Source organism: Perognathus longimembris, chromosome 22 (assembly GCF_023159225.1).
Source record: "Perognathus longimembris pacificus isolate PPM17 chromosome 22, ASM2315922v1, whole genome shotgun sequence".
Taxonomy (NCBI): Eukaryota; Metazoa; Chordata; class Mammalia; order Rodentia; family Heteromyidae; genus Perognathus; species Perognathus longimembris.
This window is the reverse complement of record NC_063182.1, coordinates 10127709-10134675: the sequence shown is the minus strand read 5'-3', so window position 1 is coordinate 10134675 and position 6967 is coordinate 10127709. Positions and strand designations below refer to the sequence as shown.

Below are 6967 nucleotides of genomic sequence, written 5' to 3'. Positions count from 1 at the left end.
GATCCTTTAAAAATGGAAAAACAAAATCTAAATACTTCTTCATAAAATTATCTGCATCAATCTAAAATATAAACACCTGTTTATATACCTAAACAAATCAAACAGATATAGACCAAACTAATTTTTCCAACTTATGACGGGGACTTTATGGGTACTCCCCCAGGAGTTGAACAGCCTCTTGGTGACATTCTGGGGTCTACTTCTTAGGTCTAACCCCGGCCCCTGTTATAACATGGTCCCTGACACTGTCCTAAGGATTGCAACATTATATACCAAAGTGGAATATAGATCTGGAATGTTATATTTTACTATTGGAAGGGCTCTATTGCCACAATGCCCTTAAAAAGTACACTTTATGTGTTTAACATTTTTGTTTTCTTGTGTGATCTTTGTGAAAGGCAGGTAAAGTGAATCATAAACAAAGAAATATTGATATGGAAACCATTTAGCACTGTGCATGGCCATTTTCACATAAGAAAACATTTTTGAGTTTGTTTTTTAGACATCTATTCCCCCTACTGGTGATATTTATTCTTATTTGACTACCCCCCAAAAAATCGTGTTGAGATACTAGGAAGAGAAGAAGAAATCTGATGGAATTATGTAAGTATCTAAGAAATGACTGTTTTGCAACAAATTCTTAAATGGTAGCCTTTCAAATCCCCTGATCCTAAGGAGATGGAGTAGTTTGGAAAGTTGTCTGTTCTCCTTAAACGCTAGAACTTACAGTGTGTGGTTACCTCCGAATCTGTGATTTGCCCTAACCTTACTAACAATGAGCTGTAGCTCCTTTTGTTTGCTTGGTTATTAGATATTGGAGACTAAAGAAATCCCAGGCCTGTCTTTCCTCAGAAACGACCTACCTGTCCAGATCTGGCAGCTCCCAGGGCCCCCAGAATAGGAGGTGATATGTTCTAAAAGTGCCTGTGGTAAAATGGCTCTGTGTAACCACTGGCTTCGGGGTCTGCGCTGCCGGACAGCTCTGCTTCCCCTGGGCTGGGTCACTGCTCACCTCCCTAGTGGTCCCCTAGCCCTTGTCCTTTTCCAGCCATAGCCTGCACTGCAGTGACTGACTCCCTGGCCCTCTCCCCAGTGCATCTGTGGATGTCACACAGGGAGGGTTGGACTTGCTTGGCCCACAGTGGGGGAGCCCCACATCCCAGTTAGCTCCACGCCACCTTTGCTCTTCCTCTAGGGTAGCAGTGGCATGGGAAGTAAGTATCCAGAGGCTCTGGAGGGCAGGAGGGTGGAAGTCAGGAACCCCCCTGGTTTCAGAGCTCCAGAAGCTTCCATTGCATCTTGTGACTGGGTCCCTGAGGTGCACAGTGGGCGGCTGCCTGGTCACCTGCAGCCACTAGGCTCCATTCATGCAGGGCTGAGAGAGACACAGAGCAGGACAGGGAGCTGGTGCTTGAACTGTGCCTACCACGCACTCAGCACTGTGCTCACACCCATTCCCTTTCTCACTCCCCAACCCCCCCACCCCGTGTGGTCCCGCCTCCCTTCCATCCATACTACTTCCTATCCCAAGTTGTAGGAGCCAAGGGAAGACATCTCTGGGAAGTCTGGGGCCCGGGTGACTGAGGTCAGTCAATACAACCGTGTGTATAGCACGCTAGGCTATCCCCTGCCCTCTTCTAGACCTCCTAGACTTCCAACCACCTTCTCCCTGCTGCTTTGAGATGATTAACTCTATGAATTTAAACCAATGTTTTATCGTTTTAAACAAAGCTTCATTTTCTGCAGTAGAGCTTGTTCCGGAAGGATACAGCCACCGTCCCTGGAAAATGAAGGGAAAGAGTAGAATGGAAGAGAGGAGGTAGGAACAGCACTTGTTGCAACCTGGGTGCGAGCTCTGCGGATGCTGTCTATCCTACATACCTTCGTCCTGGAAGCTGTGGGGAAAGACCAGGGTAAGAGTTGGTATCTGCCTTAAGAAAGGGGAAACCCCAGAGAGAGCTTTGTATGCTTGCAAGGACCTGTACAAACACAGCAGATCCTGACCCTTCCCAGGCCCCAGGGATCCACACATTCTCTTCGAAAATAGGGATGGATTTTGCTCCTTTCTTTCTTTCTTTTCAATTAATTTTTTTATTAATTAAATTTTGTTGACAAGGTGTTGTGAAAAAGGGGTACAGTTACATAATAGGGCAGTGAGTACATTTCTTATGATATCTCACACCCTCATTTTTCTTTCCCTTCCCTAGATCAGGTAGGCATATATACAATACCCAGTATACCAAAATCATATACAGTAACCACGTGGCGTACGCCAAAGGAAATTCACCTAGAACTTTAAATGTAACATCAACAATAGAGTCCTCCTGTGTCCTTCTCTTGGAGTTGTTCTTGCTTATCCTTGTCTTATATGCTCATGTGTACATAGCTGTTGAGCTATTGTGCTCCACTGAGAGGTCTATTCTAGACCTTTTTATGTTTAGTAGTTGTTTGGTTTTAGATACATTATATAAGGTCGCTGGCCCAAACCTGTGGAAATACCATTTGACAAGAAGGTTTTAGTTTCGCAGACCTGGTCTCTACTGCCCCCCACCCCACCCTAACAGTCGTATGTCAAGAAGACCATGCCCCTTTGTTCTCTGGGTCCTAGGCTTGTCTCGCTCAACATTATTTGTTCAAGTTCTGACCATTTCCCTGCGAATGCCAATATTTTATCATTTCTAATCGCTATGTAGTATTCCATTGTGTATAGGTACCATATTTTTTGGATCCATTCATCTGTGGAGAGGCATCTGGGTTGTTTCCATATTTTGGCTATTGTGAATTGTGCAGTGATAAATATGGATGTGCAGATGTCTTTTTGATATCCTGAGACCTGTTGTTCAGGTTAGATGCCTAGGAGTGGTATGGCTGGGTCATAGGGTAGGTCTATGCTGGACTTTGCTTCTTTCTTTTAGTTGGAGGTTTGAGGAGCTTAATGAACTAGAGTTTAAAATTAATGCATGCCTGGCCAGCTTTTTAGGGACAGGACCCCCTGGTAGTTAAACTTGTCCTTTCGTTATACCAAAGGGCCAGTGTGCCATGGACCAAGTCAGTGGCTCATGAGGTTGTCCCTGCTGTCATGGAGCTCCCTGGGCCTTCTCCAACTGGGATTTGAGAAGATCATGTCAAAGGTTTCCCCTCCTCATTAACATTCTAGAATCCTAAGATAGCAGAGCCAGGCATTGGTGACTTGCATTTGTAATCCTTAGCTACTCAGGAAGCTGAGACCTGAAGATCATGGTTCGAAGCCAGCCTGGGTAGAAAAACTGTGAGACACTTATCTCCAATTAATCACCAAAAAAGCCAAAAGTGAAGCTGTGCCACAAGTGGTAGTACTATCCTTGAGTCCAAAAGCACCCAGGCTTGGGTTCTGTTGAACCCTGAGTTCAAGCCCAGGACCAGCACAAGAAAAAAAAAAAAAAAAGGCAAGCAAAAGGTTTAGTATCTTCTGTCCTCTGAAGTTTCTGCAATGCATAGAAAACTAAGTGCTCTCTTCTAACAAGATTTCTGGAATAATGGACTCTTTAACAAGACTAATGTAATGAGCAAAGTGTTCATGAATCTGAAATAATGTATTAAATTTGATATGGGCTTTTAAAATTAAAGGGGAGTTGAACAAAACGTGCAGTGGACATTATGAACTTAAGGACCTTTGGGAAATCACTCCATTAAGTTTGGTAAATACTTGTTGAATCCCTGAGCCGTGCCAAGCACAGAGCTGGGCACCAGGGGCAGCAGGATGAAGAAGATGGGCTCTATCCTTGGGATAAAGCAGGATGCACTGCGGATAAACTGAACATGAGTTTTTTAAAATGTCATCTCAGCTGGGCACCAGTGGCTCATCCCTGTAATATCAGCTACTCAGAGGCTGAGATCTTAGGACCAAGACTCAAAGCCAGCCTGGGTAGGAAAGCCCATAAGATTCTTATTTCCAGTTAACCACCAAAAAGCCAGAAGTGGAGCTGTGGCTCAAGTGGCAGAGCACTAACGTTGAGCAAAAAAGCTCAAGGACAGCACCCAGGTCCCCAGTTCAAGGCTCAGGTCTGGCACCAAAAAAGAAAAAAAAAAGTCATTTCAAACTAGTAAGGACAGAGACAGAGGCGTCTCCAGGATGCTCTGGAGCTCAACCCAGCCTAGGGAAAGTTCTGCAATGGTTTCCTATGGGAAGTGATAGCTGAACTGACTTTAAAAAAAAAAAAGATATATTTAGGACCTGAGTCTCAAATCCGAGCATAGATTCTACTTCTAAATTTGAAGTAAGGTTAGGTTATTGTTGAGGCTCTCCTCCTATGCAACTTGCTTACACACTCAAACACACACACACACACACACACACACACACGAGGGAGAGAGAGAGAGAGAGAAAGAGAGAGAGAGAGAGGGTGACAATTGGCCAGCAACCTCTGAGTGTAATGGGAACAGTAGAAGAGGCTTAAACCTTACATTCTCTTAGCTAGTTCCTTTCCAGTTATTTAAATCAGTGGTACAGATTTATATCAGGATCTTCAGGCTCAGATTTCAAATATCCTGGAATACATTCCCTTGGCAGGAAAGCTAACTTGAGGTCATGTGTTAGGCCTTACCCCAGACTAGCCTTGTCACGAAAGTGCTCAGGAGCGCCCTCAATGTTCTGAAATGGAGCAGGTGGGAATGGAAAGAAGAAAAAGGCCAAATCAATTCTAGGCCCTGCAAGAGAACAGAAGATCTTCATGGAACAAAATACATGTCTTGAGCCCTGAGTGGGCTTCCTATGAAGTGGCTTAAGTTTATGGAATTTCCAGCCAACATTAGACTTCCTTTGTAGAAACAAAGCAAAAAAAAAAGTTTGGAGAACATTATCGACGGGCATGGACTCCTTCAGCCCTGCGATACCCACATTTCCTCTGTCAATGATAAACCACACCAAGTTTGAAGATGAACCAGAGTTAAAAGATCTCTTCCTCACAGTCGATTAACCTGAAAGCCATGGAAACTTGCTTTACATCTAGGATTATTACCAAGATATCACGAGGGGAATTTGACTGCCGTGAATCTGAAGTTAGGAGATGCTATCAAAATGTCCTTTGGCTGAAGAGAGAACTTGAGGAATCACACTCCACCCTGATTATTCCACCCTAACCAGAGAAGTTCAGAGTGAAAGAATGGTAGAGCACTTTGCTGATGTCTTCATCGAAACCTGCAAGGCAGCATTGAATACACTTTTGAACAGAATTGCTGATTGTGAACATTCAAGGAAGACTTGGAGGGTTTTCTCACTGCAGAAGCTTGGGATCGCTCCTCTCACAAGAAGCAAGGACCCAGATTGCTAAGCAGGATAAGGCCTTTGTGAGAGGGGTGCAGAGCCGGCCAGAGGAGCTCAAGGAAATGAATAACCTTATTGAAATATTTAGCCAGAAAATTAATTTAGTAGATAAAATATCTCAGAGAATTGACAAGGAAGAAATGGAATATTTTGCTGAAATGAAAGACGATGGCCCGATTCATATCCTATGGTCGGTGTCAGAAGAAGTCTGGTTGATACTCTAAAGGGCATCACCAATTGCAGTGACAAATGCTGTAAGGCCACTGAAAGACGGATGTCCAGCCTCTAGGAGGTCTTACTTCCTGTTGTTCATGAGTATGCTGTACAGTGAAATGTTAGTGGGTGTTATGAAGAGACCAAATACAAGCAGAATTGGACTGCAGAGTTGAAGCTTTGACTTATAAAAAAGGTGGTGCTCATCTGCCCACTGAAGAGATTGCAAGACTTGAAGATCAAGTAGAATGTGCAAATCGTGCCTTGAAAGCTGACCAGCAAAGATGGCAGCAAAACATGCAAAACGGGGCTGGGAAGGTGGCTTAGTGGTAGAGTGCTTGTCTAGCATGCATGAAGCCCTGGGTTCCATTCCTCAGCACCACATAAACAGAAAAAGCCCGAAGTGGCACTGTGGCTCAAGTGGCAGAATGCTAGCTTTAAGCAAAAGAAGCTCAGGGACAGTGCCCAGGCCCTGAGTTCAAGCCCCAGGACTAGCAAAAAACAAATAAAAAAAAACACATGCAAAACAACCTCAAGTCTGCATTCACAGATATAGCTGAGGATCCACATCCACTGCTACAGCAGTGCCTTGCTATCTGGGAGTCATTCAGCACATCACAGGCTGAGCCCCACTGGGAAGAAGACTCTGAAGATAAACTGTAATCCCACCGAGGACTTCTGTTTGACCTTTGGGAAGACAGCATCTATCAACCAAAGCCATTCTTTGTCGATTGGCTGGGTCTTTCTCTTTATAATAAAGTCAGTGGAAAATGTCTCATACAATCTGTAAAACCAACAATTTGAAAATTCAGGTATTCCAGATCATTTTCATGAATTTGGAGATATAAGTATATCTATATAGATATATAAGTCTATGATATGATGTATATTCCATAGATACATATAGATCTATTATATTATGTAGATTGATATATGTATATAATGACATACAAAGATTCAGCTTAATTACTTTTTTGCCTGTCCTAGGGCTTGAACTCAGGGCCTGGATAATGTCCCTGAGCCTCTTTGTGCTCAAGACTAACACTCTACCACTTGAGCCACAGCGCCACTTCTAGCTTTTTCGGAGTAGTTTATTGGAGATAAGATGCTCATGAGGACTTTTCTGCCCATTTTGGCTTCAAACCATGATCCTCAGCTCTCAGCCTCCTGAGTAGCTAGGGTTACAGGTGTGAGCCACCAGCACCCTGCTTCCACTTAATTTTAATTATGTTCTTAAAGTTAAGTGCCAATAATTGCATACAGAGATATTTCCTTAAATAATTGACTGTGGAACATGATATTGTAAAATATGATGTAAAATATGATTACAGACTTTTAATAAGGAAAAAGTAGAATGTGCCTAGTAGATCTAGAATCAGGGAGGTTCTGTTATCTTATTGTGCCCTGTAGACTTGACCAAAAAAACAAAACAAAACAATGGTCCTATGCTAG

The 6967-nt window shown here is 43.4% G+C and overlaps 1 pseudogene; it reads left to right on the top strand.

Annotated features, from left to right (window-relative positions):
• Positions 1-4847: 4847 nt before the first annotated feature.
• Positions 4848-6178, top strand: LOC125339930 (annotated as a pseudogene).
• Positions 6179-6967: the final 789 nt, after the last annotated feature.